The sequence below is a fragment of the Camponotus vicinus genome, unplaced genomic scaffold, assembly GCF_025532165.1.
Source record: "Camponotus vicinus isolate PSW18456_S1 unplaced genomic scaffold, iyCamVici1.0 SCAF_11, whole genome shotgun sequence".
Classification (NCBI taxonomy): Eukaryota; Metazoa; Arthropoda; class Insecta; order Hymenoptera; family Formicidae; genus Camponotus; species Camponotus vicinus.
Window position 1 is genome coordinate 2,676,110 of NW_028141947.1, and position 15,473 is coordinate 2,691,582.

General features: G+C 31.7%; 1 protein-coding gene across 6 annotated transcripts in view; it reads right to left on the reverse strand.

Annotated features, from left to right (window-relative positions):
• Positions 1-2,769, reverse strand: part of Tei (irregular chiasm C-roughest protein teiresias) — a 429,473-nt gene extending 426,704 nt beyond the window's left edge. For 4 of the 6 annotated variants that reach the window (XM_083081803.1, XM_083081801.1, XM_083081802.1 and 1 more), the window contains exon 1: positions 2,394-2,769. The gene's annotated coding sequence lies outside the window, so the exon portion shown is untranslated. Of the gene's footprint in view, positions 1-337 lie in introns of all 6 variants that reach the window. The other 2 variants (XM_083081799.1, XM_083081800.1) reach the window with 2 other exon arrangements.
• Between the last annotated feature and the right edge of the window lie 12,704 nt (positions 2,770-15,473).

Below are 15,473 nucleotides of genomic sequence, written 5' to 3' on the forward strand. Positions count from 1 at the left end.
TATGAATGAAGACACTAAAAGATTACACTATTAGTAAGTTGTTAATATTTATTTAACATAATTATAAAAAACGCAATTATATATCAACTATATTTATCACGTTGTGATTCTATTATATGATTCATTATATTTATCACGTTGTGATCCTATTATATGATTAAAATAGCACAAAGGTTCAATTCACTAACAGATTTATTATAGATTAGTTGCTTTACTAAAATAAACACTTTTACGATTGTAATGCAAATATGTACGTGAACGAATATCTAAATCCGTGGCAAAATGTGCACATTTAATACGCTGCAAAATCAATAATATGTTTTGATCAATAACTGACCTGTGATTTTTAACACGATTTCGCCAGGAATTAGTCGAAATAATCGATCGTAATTACGCGAAAATGCTAAATGATTGTGATCTGTCAACTAATGTGCGGCAGTGTCATCGTTTTCGTCCAATATGCAATTATGTAGAAAATCATGTTCCACACAATCGTGAAAATGGGAATACGGCGCGAGTCATTTAACGTTTGATTTCCGAACCGCGATGATTTACGTGGCTAATTGAGGTATGTCGGGCCGTCGGCTGCCGAAATCTAGCCTTTGCGAGCGAGCGAACAAACGAATAAACGAGCGATTCGAGTACGCGCTATTCGCATTGGACGGGGACATAAATCATCTTCGCATTTCGTGCAAACGGACAGTCTTTTAAATTGATCGTCCCGGTTGATCGGCTCATACTTGTAGATTGATACACCGATACGATGCGCGCACCGCATGCCTCGAATATTAAAAAAACCGACCGTAAATTATCTCGTTCTTGATATCCGTGCCGAGTATATGCACGAACTGATATTGGAAAATTCACGTAATTCGAATAATGTAGAATGAACAGAGCGAGGTATATTTTTCAAAATAATTGAAAAACCATCTCCATCGCGATATGTCTGATTTCAACGAATTTTTTTTATGCAATTACTTGTAATTGATTAATCTTGTAAAAAATGACATTTCTCGTGGACCAGCGATTTTCACCGTAATCATCCTATATTCTAAAAAGATAACAAATGGCAACGTGTTATTCGTTTCGAAAACCGAAGCTACACCGTTTTTATCTCCGTAAAACCAATGCGCGGATTCGTAACTTACATCGTAATTTTTTAACGTGATTTTAAATGCAATCAGATGTGTGCAAATGTTGATATTTGAAACGGAGAAGATGGCTATCGGTAGGCAAGTGAGTAGAGTCTCGTCAGAGCGAATGTCCGAAACTTACGGAAGTGGGTCACGACGCGTATTTAAGTGGCAAACTTCGTATCGGTTTATTCCCACCTGCAATCACCGGCCCGAAAACCGGAGTATACACAAAGTCCCTCGTGCATATGCATGGCGCGGTCGCTTTGTTCCGACGACCCTTGAACCGCTCGTATCCACGCGTGTTGTTCCTGCTCTACGATTGTTCTCGTAGCCGCCGGTGCAAAGGCTCATCGCATTCTCCTTCGCCCTCCGCTCTCTCCCTACGGGGTCGGGAGTAAAATCACGCGTGCGCCTTCCCCTTCCCTTCCCCTCCAAAAAAGAGAGAGGATAAATATCCAGCCAGAATACATTCGTACAGTTGATATTTATTTTAAGGACAAACTGCACGTCACGAGCAGCGAACTATTCTCTTGCTCATAAATTCCATCGACGTCAAATCGTAGCTACAAACTCGTATGTATTTTTTTCGGACAGGAAGAGAGAGCAAGATCGAATAGAGAAGGATGATACGCCGTCATTATAGCGCGATTGATTTTGAATATCATCAATCTATCATCGTATGTTTAGAAAGCGCGTTCTGAAACGTGCTCATGGAGATAGATAAAAAAAAAGAAAAGGAAGCGCGTCATAAAAACCGAAGTGCATCCGTAAGACAGCGAGTGACAATAAAAATAATCGGGAGCCGATGAGTCTCGACTCAACCTTCTTCGCGGCCGAGAGGCACGTGACGAACTTTCACGATCGGCACGCGAATTCCGACAACCGTTTGAGACACGTGAACGATCTCACATGAAAAAATGATTACGATTCTCGCGTTTTTATCGAGAACATCGCACCCTTCCCTTTGAAATGTGACAGGCACTGCAGCGTCGAGAATCTTTGAGGATTTGCGGATTCGGCAATACATTGTGAATACGAGAATCATTATACGTTACGACGACTGAGCTCTCTCTTCATTATGACTGTCAAACGTCAGCCACGATATTTTTCATGGAAAATGCATGGCATCATGGGGAAAATGCAGAGAGTGGAATTCATGTCGCTCTCTCTCCGATCATCCCGACCCAACCCTCGTAACCTTTCTATGGAACGCACGCAGGGATCTGCTTCAAAATTGTTCACATCATCCCTTCTCACCAGAAAATCAACTAAACGACGTTCCTAAATGACGAGAAAGAATCTTTTCGAATCACTTTTGGTAAAATGAGTTTTCCTTCTCTTGCACAGCGAGAAGGAAATCATTCGAAATCATTCGATGCACTCTTGCAGTGCCGAAGTAAATCTCCGGAGTACACCGTGCAGATTCCTTCACAACACTTCGAAACGCGGCGTCTCGCTTATCCGCAGGGGTTACGTTACTCGTCGTCGTAAAAACGTAACGCCCAAAACAAACGCACACAGGTAGGAAACGAACAGATAGTACAGATGTGTATAATCGCGTGTACAATGCGAGATGCGGAACTCTGACCAGCGAGCTCTGAATGCGCGCTGCGCTCTCTCTCTCGCCTCTCTGGCTCCGCTCTCGGGACTGAGAGTGCGGAGAGAGAGAAGCACCGTCGGACTTTCGAGGGATTCACCGCCACCCCTACCGGCGTGGTAGCCGGATGCCCCTGCCTGCAACCCGCGTGCTCCGCTTCCCCTGTCGCGCCGATCCCACCACCAGTATTGGTGCCGCTCGTTACCCGCGCTCTCCTCGCGTCCATCTTTCTTCCTACCCCCTTCCCCTTCTTCACCCCCTTTTCTCCCACTCGCTCCTAAACCCGTCGTGGAGAGGAGAACGCCACCCTGGACGCTCCTACGCGACACGTATATCCCGCCACTGTCGATCGAGACCGCGTGAATCACATATCTTAGGAATGCTTATGTGATATTATTATTGAAATATTTGATGCATTCTGAAATTGCAATATTTAAAAAAGATTGATTAAAAAGATTAATTATCCCTCTAAATAAAGCGGTATTAAATTGGAAAAATAAATTTTTTCGATGAATAGACAAAACGAGAGATTAATAGACTCAATAATTTTTGTCTCAAATATCATTGCAATATAAGAAGCTTCGAATTACATTGTTATTGATATAATTTTTTTAGTTACCACATTCTGAAATCAATATTGAGTTAAGTGCAAGTATAATGTACGTTTGCTCATTATATTGCCATAAGCAACCAATTCATTGGCGATTCAAGATCGATCTCCATAATTTGATGATTTTATCAAGAATACTTATCCCCTAACAAACACGAGTAGCAGAAAGTTGACAATATATACATATACATACATATATATACAGGGTGTCGACCACACGTATCAGCCGAATATCTCAAAAACTGAGCGCGGCAGACAAAAATATTTCAGACAAAAGTTGTAAGGTTTCAAGTAACGCATTACATGGCAATATCAGTATGACCTTGAAGAGTGTTGTCAAGGTCACCTTGAATTCTGCAAACGGAAACCCCAATGTTTTATTGCATATTCTTGTAGTTTATCTCGACGGTTTTCCAAAACACTATAATAAAATATTTTTCCCTCAAGTACTTTTTGAGTTATAAGGCTTGAAATCATTTCTTAATTTTACATAAACCGTAAAATATCTTGTAAAATATTTATTTTTCGATTATCTTACCATAATACTTTTATGTACAAAATAATGAGAGGAATCAATTGGTGTAAAGAAAACACATAGTTGTTTCGAAGAAAAAATATGTAATTTGCAATTAATAATTACATATTTTTTCTTAAAAATAACTATGTGTTTTCTTTACACCAATTGATTCCTCTCATTATTTTGTACATAAAAGTATTACGGTAAGATAATCAAAAAATGAATATTTTACAAGATATTTTACGGTTTATGTAAAATTGAGAAATGATTTCATGATATATCATACACACACACACACACACACACACACACACACACACACACACACACACACACACACACACACACACACACACACACACACACACGCACGCACGCACGCACACGCACGCACACGCACACGCACACGCACACGCACACGCACACGCACACGCACACGCACACGCACACGCACACGCACACGCACACGCACACGCACACGCACACGCACACGCACACGCACACGCACACGCACGCACGCACACGCACGCACGCACACACACACACACACACACACACAATATAGTCGTTCGACTCTGATAATTGCTCATCTCAGGATACTTTTCATGTATGATTAAACATATAATGCACTTAAGGCGAAATAATGATGCGCGGAAACAATGAACGCGTATCAAATACTTAGACAAAAAAACGCACCAAAATGATGTAGCAATAATTGCGAATGGAATATGCTAAAATTCGCGATTTTTTACAATTAATAGGCGAATTAATATATTTATTTTGATATATATATATATATATATATATATATATATATATATAAATTATACTGGTATATAAAAAAATAAAAATTTTCTCTTTTTTATATAAAATTTGTCAATTCTTACTAAAAACAAGAAAAAAAATATGATATTACAATATTTTTATAGAATTTTAAGTTACGGGATATAATATTCAATTTATTTAACAAAGTAAAATACTTAATTTAGAAAATTTTGTGAAAAATTTAATATATATTAAGATTTATACGATGTTTCCCGATACATTTCAATTTCCATTTTAAAATATCTTTATCGGGCTCTAGGATATATTATTATAATGGGATAACATGCAAATCGTCTCTCTCTTTCTATATATATATATAATACTAATTGTATAATTGTTGGGATATTTGGATTGTTCATGGTCTACTTTTTTCGACATTTCATGCTGAACAGAGAAAGTACCATGCAAAAATAATAAATATTTTCATAAACTATAGGCTTTTACTATCATAGGAATCGCGAAAAACATTGATCGTACATTACTTTTCAATCAATCATAAAGATCTATTAAGGGAATAATTGCACATTTCTAAAAATGAAAAAGCCATTTTACCACACATATAATAAAAACATATAATAAAAATTGTCGACACATTTATGCAGTATCTTGAAAATGAAGTGTAAAATAAAGCAAAAAGATTGAAAAATAACAGTAATCTCACATAAAACTAAGTTTGTGCTGATTTAACAAATAAAAGAAATGTTAACAATTGGCACTCTCGGTGTCCCCAAATATTCATTTTTCGTAATTTCACATAAATATTCATTTCTCAGCATTTAACAAAATATTATAATTTTGTCAGTATTAACGGTTGACACAATGTACGCGACAAAAACGTATACGTATGTATACTTACACATGTATGTCTCTTCTTCTTCTTCTTCTATGTATTTAATTGGTCCATGTTCAAAAAAACGTTATGTCTAATTTGATTGCCCATCAACAAGTAAAAATAAATACAAAGAATGAGTATAAAAAAAATAAAAGATAGATCTTCAGAATCCTTTGTTAAGAAAAGGATAAAACTTAAAAATAGAGCAATCCAAATAAAGGATACGCATGTGACCCCTCTGATTGTGTCCACGGGCGACAACAAACTCTTTATGCTATTTTCCCTACTATTTTGTGACGAAATTTCTTTGTGTTCTGTTGCTTATGTATAATATATGTATAATATATTACAATATATATATATATAAGCAACACTATTGAATGCATTCAATAATTTAAATGAAATGATTGCTTAGATATTGTTAGAGACTTGACTTTTTGCGGTATTTCGATTTGAATCTTAGTATTTTAATCATAACGAAATTGAACGAAACCATGTTCGCGGCGAACGCTTTATTAGTATTTTGAATGCTCACAAGAGGACGACACCGACCAAGCATACATGAAAGACGGGATGTGTAAGGTGTCACATATGTGATGGTTATATCTTACTTTATTTGTCAGATTTATAATCTCTCTTTACTATTTTAAGTTATGCTTATTACGATGTACTATTTGATTTGAATTGAGTTATGCCATAAGTTTGCAATTTATTACTGTTTGTTAAAAATAAATTATATTTCATTTCTCTTATCTTTAATTTAACTCTATTCGTAATAACTCTATTTATAATTTTAATTCTAAATTATATTTAACCAGGATTAATTACAAGGATGATTGTAATTTTCTTTCAATCCTAATTTAAATTTTAAAATCATTTTATTTAAATGTTATGTTTTTGTTTTCGTTTATATGAATTTTAATTTTAATTCTGTTTTTAATTTTATTTTCAGAAGCATCATATTGCTTATATTGCTTTTATATATATATGTATATATATATATATATATATATATATATATATATATATTAAAAACTAGAATATATATTATGTGTTATTAAGAATTAATAATTCAAATATCTAAATAAGATATTTTTAATTACACGGTTCGCTATTAGTATGTTTATATATAATTTTAGTTTAGTATTATATAAAGGAAAAAAAGAAAGTTTAAGTTTAATTAATATATAAATTACTTTACGGAAGAAAATATATATTCGAATCACAGAGCACAAAATCTCTTGCTATATATTCCGATGATATCATATGCATATTCTTTCATTTTCTAAAAAATTTGTAATGTCTATATCAAAATAAAAATTAGCTCAAATAATAATCAAAAAATTAATTAAAATTTAGCAAGTAAAACCGATAAGGCGTTATTATTATACAATACATTAATTAAACACGAAACATATATTTAATGCATGTAATGAGTAATTTGAAATATACTAATAACTATAAGAAAGAGAAAGGTGTTTTTTTATTCTTCCTTGCGCTCTAATTACCGTACTGGATCTTACTTGTCAATTTTTAATTAATCTTTGTTTAATCACTATATGTATGTATTTCTAATGTCTATGTCCATGTTATATTTATGTGAGATGTACGTTCATCGATTGGACAGTTTTCATCGAAGTTGCTTCGTTAATTTATCGCTACTGCACGAAAAAATTTTAATAGAATAAAAAAAAATTACATTACCTTATTTTTATCGGACTCACACACAATTTCGCTAGCGCAATTATTTGCCAAAAATAGAAATCATATGTTACATTCTATATACATGTGAGTATAAATAAAAGATTGATTATGATATAATGACGTTTTTTTATAAAAATATATAAGAATTTTTACATTAACAATGTAAAAATTCATGAATTGAACAATGTGAAAATCATGAATTTTACATTAAAAATTTTACAATGTAATGTCTTTATTTATATTGCATGTGGGGCAGAAATAAAAACATTTTTCAATAAAATTAAGACGCAATTATCATTAATCTTAATAAATAATGTAGAAATTAATAACGATTAACTGTTAATAACAATAAAATTCAAAAATCTAAGATATTTTAAACCAAACGGCTCATGTATAGGTACATGGTGACATGTTTATTTTTATTACAGGGTTGGGAAGTAACTCGTTACTTGTAACGAAGTTACAGTTATAGTTACTTTTTTTCGGTAACTCTAACTTAACTCGTTCCTTTTTTTCAATTTGTAACTGTAACTTAACTCAGTTACATATTTTCGATAACTAGTAACTAATTTAATAATTACTTTAATAGTTACTTTATGTATATATATATATATATATATATATATATATATATATATATGAATATATATGAATATATATATTATATATAAAGATTTAAAATATATATATATATATATATTTTTTTTTTAAATCTGCAAATCGTATTGGACCGTCTTTCACTTGCGCATAAACGCTTTTATCGATACTTTATGATTCAATGCATATGCTCCCATTTTTTATTAATAAAAATTTTAAACATATTGAATCATTTAACATATCTTAGTATTTCATGATATGTGTTACATACTCTCTAAAAGTGAATCAGTGAAAATATCACTAATTTAAACAGTAAAATAAGATTTCACTGAGAATCAGTGAGTATTTTACTGATTTTCAGTGGAAACGCTTATTTTTTTGTTATTTTATCTTATATCTCACTGATTATGGTCAGTTAAAATAAAATTCACTGTAAAATCAGTAAATTTCACTGTAAAACCAGTAATCGCTAGTTCGTTTGTTTACCGCTACGATCGCTATCTCTCTCGTATTTAGTTTTAGTCATAAGAATTATATAAAGTTTGCAAAGAGCGACAGATAAAATTAAAAATATTACTTCGATTTAATTTCAGATATTAAATCGATCTTATGAATCGGACAAATAAATGTCTGGGGACTTAATGAAAATTATTCGTTCGTTATCTATTTAAAATAGCAAGTTCAATATGCATGTAATATTATAAATAAAATAAAATTTTTAATATAATAAATATTTAGTAAATATAAATAAAATTTTTAATTTTATATGAAATAGATAGAGAGATGAATTGTAGTTTAATATTACTGACAATAACGAAAGAAATATTATTACTGATTGAAACAGTCAAAATTATTAACTAATTCTTTCAATAAAATATCACTGATTTACAGTGCTGTACTTATAACTGCTGTAATTAGTGACTATTTACTGTTTTTCAGTGATAATACACTGATTCACTTTTAGAGAGTATGTATTAATCATTATAATATGTAGAGTATTTCATGTATGTTATAAATATTAAAAAAACTAACTAATAAAAAATATAGTAATAAATATTTGTAATTTGGATTATTCGTGATGTATATATATACACATATATAAAAAATATAGTAAAAAAGTAAAGATTAATTATATACATATACTATCTATCTTAAAATAATGAAATTATAAGAGCGATGCAATAAAATTATATTTTTTATAAGTTTTCTTTTACATTAAATAAAAATTTTTGTTTTTATTCAGCTGTTCTTAAATTAAAATAAAATATATATTTCTCTCTTTAAAGTGAATGCCATTCTAAAATTCCCTATAATTTGCAAGAATTTAATTAATAGATCCTTATAAGATTGTCATTAAATTTTTATTACTGCGTGCAGATTTAATATTTTTATTTCCATTCCAAGGAAGTAACTACAAAGTAACGACTCGTTACTTTTTAAGTAACTGTAACTGTAGCGTTACTTTTCAGAATCGGTAACTTCCCACACAGCACATGATATCATTCGAATATTCTATCTATATTCATACTGTAAATATACGTTACAGATGTAATATACTGAGAATAATCCTATAACATCTCTTGTTGTATATTACTTTTCATATATTCTCAGAATATACTTTGAATATCTCGTATTAGTATATTCTTTCTCGTATATTTTCAGGATACTCTATAATATTGCATGTGTTTCTTCATTTTGCCGCTACGCGCGCCACCAAACTCGTACTTAATTTTTGGTGAAATGGACATAAAGGACTGGTACTAACATGAATTCCAAAGTTTCTTCTTTTTTCCTTTTAGTCAGTTTAATTTATAATAAACTGACTTAATTTAAAGTAATTTGTTTAATAATCTGGATTCCTTGTTGGGATTCAGAATATTAAACAGATTATTTGAAATTAAAATGAGAAGTAATCCATTTACTGCATTTATTAATATTACCGAGTGTACTTACATAATTGTACATAGACTATCGAGATCAATATTTCCATAAAAATCATTTAATAAACACTAATAGATGTTTTCAAACGTTTTATATTCATCTATTAGAAATAACATTTTTGTCTGAAGCTTTATTTATATAGTAAATAATTTTACATTTTTATTTATTTTTTACATGAAGAATCTATTTTTTATTCTATATATAGTCCAACTGTCTTCTATATTCATATATAATTTATTAATGTAAAAATATGCTTAAAATATTCTAAAAATATACTCATAATATACCAAGAAATATTCTGAGTATATACTGAGTAGGTTTCTAAGGCAGACATAGGAACATCCTCCGTACATTCTCAAAATATCATAGTACGTATATCGAATATTAGTAGGATATACACAATCTACGTTTGCGATATACTGAGTACATACTTAGGATCTACCTGTGCTGTATGGGTTATAACTGTAACCAATTACATTTTTTACTAAAAAAACTGTAACTGTAACTAATTACTTTTATAAAGTAACTTTCCCAACTCTGTTTTATTATAAGCAATCAGATAATATAAATGTACTTACAATTAGCGGTCGCTCACCGTATATACAGGATGTCCCATTTTAAAGGATCCACTCAAATATCTCACACTGCGTTAAATCGAAAAATGTTTCAGACATAAGTTGGCTTGAAGGGGGACATAAGATGGTATCATTGGTTTGACATTGGGTGGCGTTGTCAAGGTCAGGGCAAGGTCACTTTGAATTTTTTAAATGGAACCTCCTATTTTTGATTACATATTCTCTGTAGCTTACCTCGAGAGATTTTCAAAACATTCTAATGAAATATTTTTTCATTAAGTACTTTTCGAGTTATGGCTTAAAATAATTTCTTAATTTTACATAAATCGTAAAATATATGAGGAATCATTTGCTGTAAAGAAAACATATAATTGTTTCGGAAAAAAAAAATGTAATTTGCAATTAACAATTACACTTTTTTTTCGAAACAATTATGTGTTTTCTTTACACCAATTGATTCCTCTCATTATTTTGTACATAAAAGTATTAAGGTAAGATAATCGAAAAATGAATATTTTACAAGATATTTTACGGTTTATGTAAAATTAAGAAATGATTTCAAGCCTCATAACTCGGAAAGTACTTAATGAAAACTAACTTAATTATAGTGTTTTGGAAAGCTCTCGAGATGAGCTATAAGAATATGTAATAAAATATAGGGAGTTCCATTTAAAAAATCCAAAGTGACTTTGCCCTGACCTTGACAACGCCACCCAAAGTCAAACCAATGGTACCATCTTATGTCCCCCTTCAAGCCATACAACTTATATCTGAAACATTTTTCAATTTAATGCAGTGTTGCTGAGATATTCGCGTGTATTGATTAAAATGGTCTACCCTGTATATATACAGGGTGTTGAAAAAAAAGGGTCACATATTTTGATAGCAGGTAGTATTGATCAAAACAAGAAGAAAAGGTCTAATTAACATGGGTCCTAAGACTAATATCTTCAAAGATACAAGTTATTTTGTTATTTGAGCTCTTTGTCATTTTCTTATTAGTCGTGTCATCTTTAGAATGTAATGAGCAAAGGAGTAGGGGAGAGTGGGGTACAATGGGGATATCTTTTTTCTAGGTGCCTTAAAAAATAAAAAATAAACAAAGAGAGATAAAGAAACAATTTTTATTTTAATATGAAATGTAATCATTTATCTTCCATAAAAAAACTGAAGTAAAGAAACTGAATGTATGATAACAAAATGGAAGAAGATAAATGATTACATTTCATATTAAAATAAAAATTATTTCTTTATCTCTCTTTGTTTATTTTTTATTTTTTAAGGCACCTAGAAAAAAGATATCCCCATTGTACCCCACTCTCCCCTACTCCTTTGTTCATTACATTCTAAAGATGACACGACTAATAAGAAAATGACAAAGAGCTCAAATAACAAAATAGCTTGTATCTTTGAAGATATTAGTCTTAGGACCCATGTTAATTAGACCTTTTCTTCTTGTTTTGATCAATACTACCTGCTATCAAAATATGTGACCCTTTTTTTTCAACACCCTGTATATATATATATATATATATATATATATATATATATATATATTACTTGTGAAATATTGTTTACTTACGATCAAATTATGTATATATGTGTATTTAACATAATCTAATATAATTATCATTTATTGTTTTAGAACTGAAACACGAATTATGTAATTTCGATTTGCAACTGGTATTAGAATAGCAACAGCGAATTTGCAGTAAACAATTTTTTAAATATCTTTATAATAAAATAAGAGAAAGAAAATCTTTATTATACATATACAGGGTGCAAAATGGTATAGGACTTTTTAGCTCGTTTAACGAGATCTACTTATGGTTTTTTTTCGCAGATGATACAACGGACACTCTGTATATACAGAGTATCCCATAACTCGCAAACGAAACTTTAATGATGTATTCCTTAGCAAAAATTGAAACAAAAATCTTAATACGAAAATAGAAAGCTATAATACTTTCCAAATGGAAAGCACTTATAGTAAGCGAATCAGATAACCTAAAATTTGCGTGTTCAGGGACGATATATTACAGTGATAAAAACGCTTTTGTCGACTCCTTTAGTAAATTTATTAATAGATTCATTTCTACTAAAACATTATATATTATATATTATATTTAACATTACGAAATGATATGGAATGTCAAAATCAATTTAATTCGACAGGCACGTCTTTGTGTAGAATTAATAGGAGCATTTCGAACATATATAATAAATTTAAAATAAATGTTGTTATATAAAATATATCATAATGTGCATAGTAAAAATACAACGTCATAATAAAATTGAAACTATGAATAGATTTATTAAAGAGGTCAACAAGAGCACCTTGATGTAATGTACCGTCCCTGAGCGCTCATACAGAAAATAATTGATATTAGATATCCACTGGATCCACACTGAAAAATTTATCTAATAGATATCTATTAAATGTTTAAATGTCTATATAATGTCCGTGTTTGCTATGGATAACTAGTAGATATCTAATAAATGTACAAAATATCTTCCGGAAATCTACCAAGGATATTTATTAGATGTGTATATTTGATTCATGTCTATTAAATAGCGACCAAAGATATCCACTAGATGTACACATGTTATCCACATATCTACATTCACACGCAAAAAAACGGACTACTAAATTTTAGCACAATTGTTTAACATCTTTCAATAGCAATAAATTAGCAAAAAATCATCGTATTGAGATGAAACAAAGTTCTAATTAAAGTTTAAACATTTCTTTTAAAAGCAAAAAAACCAAATTTGAATTACAATAAATGTTTTATAAAATGGCGGACGTTGAAGATAGACTTTGAGACATGGGAAACTAATTTTTTTTAACTATTGTGTTGCTCAAGAGAATCGGCTTTTTGGTACAAAAATGCATAAGTTTTTGAGAGGATACCGGATGAGTTGCACTCGAACTGTGATGAGAAAGCGCCCTCACTTGAACATAACTAAAAGCGTCGGTACATTACCAACACTTATAGTTATGTAATCGATAGTATTATCTAGAGTAATTTAAATGCATATTTTAGAAGAGCAATGTGAAATACAAGATTTCTTTGTATTGCGTTTAATTATGTTTATATTAAAATTAAAAATGTATTGCATTTCTACTGCTTTATCGTCAAGCAACGATTTTAAAGCATAGATCTCTCTTTATTGCATACATATTTGAACACAATTCTATCATTGCTCTTATTAGCTGTCTTTATATAGATAATCAAGCAAAGTGGTAGCGTCGCGAATACATGAAAAACAGGATCCGAGCATTGAGAGTCACTGTTTTCGACACGGCGCTACCAACAAGTAACACTAGGGAAGTGCCATACGGCGATTTTCCTGAAACTTGGCATACAAATAGTACATGAAAAACTATTGGACACGTATATTGTTATATCGGCCCGAAAGCCGTTTGAAGGGTAGAAATCACCCTTATCGATTTTGGGGGTAGGTTCGACTATTTTACGAATTATTTTTACGATTGTTGCGAAATCAGGTAACTAAGCGTTTTTGGGGTCGCTGATAACGAATCTGAAGTCCGTTTTTAAGAATTCAAAATGGCGGATCCAATATGGCGGTCACATTTTTTCAAAAGTTTTACACCCTGTCAAAAAGTGCGAAAATTGCAAAAAAGTAAGAAATGAGCATAACTTTGAGGCGAATTTGTAGCAAAAAGGTCCTAATCGAAAACTATCCCTAACAGTAACGAAACATCGAAAACCATCCCTACAAGTAATGATGCATCTAAAAATCAATCCCTCCTTAGCGCTACCCAGGATGAACGACGTGGACATGATAGGGTTCTCATCCCATTGGGGTGCTTTTTGAACGTGAGTCCCCTTGCCTCTCACGAATCGGGGTGCTTTTTGAACGTGAGTCCTCTTGCCTCTCACGAATCGGGGTGCTTTTTGAACGTGAGTCCCCTTGCTTCTCACGAATCGGGGTGCTTTTTGAACGTGAGTCCCCTTGCCTCTCACGAATCGGGGTGCTTTTCGACTTACACTTTAAATTTAGTGCAGTAATGTGGAGAGTTAGCGTTTGTTACGGCAAAGAAGTGCTGCATGCACATTGATGTCATACACCAAGCACATTTAATTATTGCAATATCATTGCAGAGTTGTGCCATTGCAGTTTTTCAAACAGAAATCTGCAGGGGCTTCGCATTTGTCGGGTTTTTCTGCAATATACCCACACTTCCACCAAGCGTATCGAAATATATTCTTAAATCTGGGCGAGGAAAACTGGTTATGTATTAAAGACTGTATTTTGAGGATGTTATTCCTTAAATGTAAATTTACATCACAGTTATACAGCATAACAATATCAGAAAATTGTCTTAAAAAATTCTTCCAAGGTCTAAAAGTGTAAACGTCCAGCGGTTGAATTAAACCGGTGGTTCCAGCGGGAATCGTAAAAATTTGGACGTTTTTATTGTCTTTATCAATATTGTCAAACTTTTTTTTAGTCTGGCCAGTCCAAGAATCTAACAAAAGAACAGAGTTTTCCTCGGTGTTTGGTAAAAAAACGTTTGCGAACCAATTAATGGCAAGGTCGGATGTTAATTTGCCTGATTTTGATGCAAATACGACAATATTGTCTGCTTTGTACAAAGTTTTCTCAACGATTGGTTTAAATTTACCACTAGTCTCTTGCAGGACTATTAATAAAGGGGACTTTAAATCTCCGTTGGCAGAAACGATTAGCTGAATAGTGTAGCTGTGCGTCAAAGAATTCAAAGATTGCGCTAAACACTCGACTTTCAATGATCCTTTTAAAGCAAGCGTGCGACCTGCATGCGTTTCTAAATTGAATCCCAATTGATCGGAATTATAGACATTGTCTTCACCTACCAACATGATCTCTGATTTTACTTTAGAAACAAATTCGCTTGATGCTTGTAATAATTTTTCCTTTGACGGTATTTGTTTATTAGTCACAAATTTATTTATCTTTCTCGATACAATCCCATGATTCACTTTAAAATTATGTACCCAAAATGCGGAAGCAGTGAATAATGTCAGTGACAAATTGATTTCTTCTCTAGCCCGTAAAGTCCATCTTTTTATATCAATGTCATGAATAGAAAGCGATCTTTCAGAGGAAATTTTGAATTGATCCAAAACA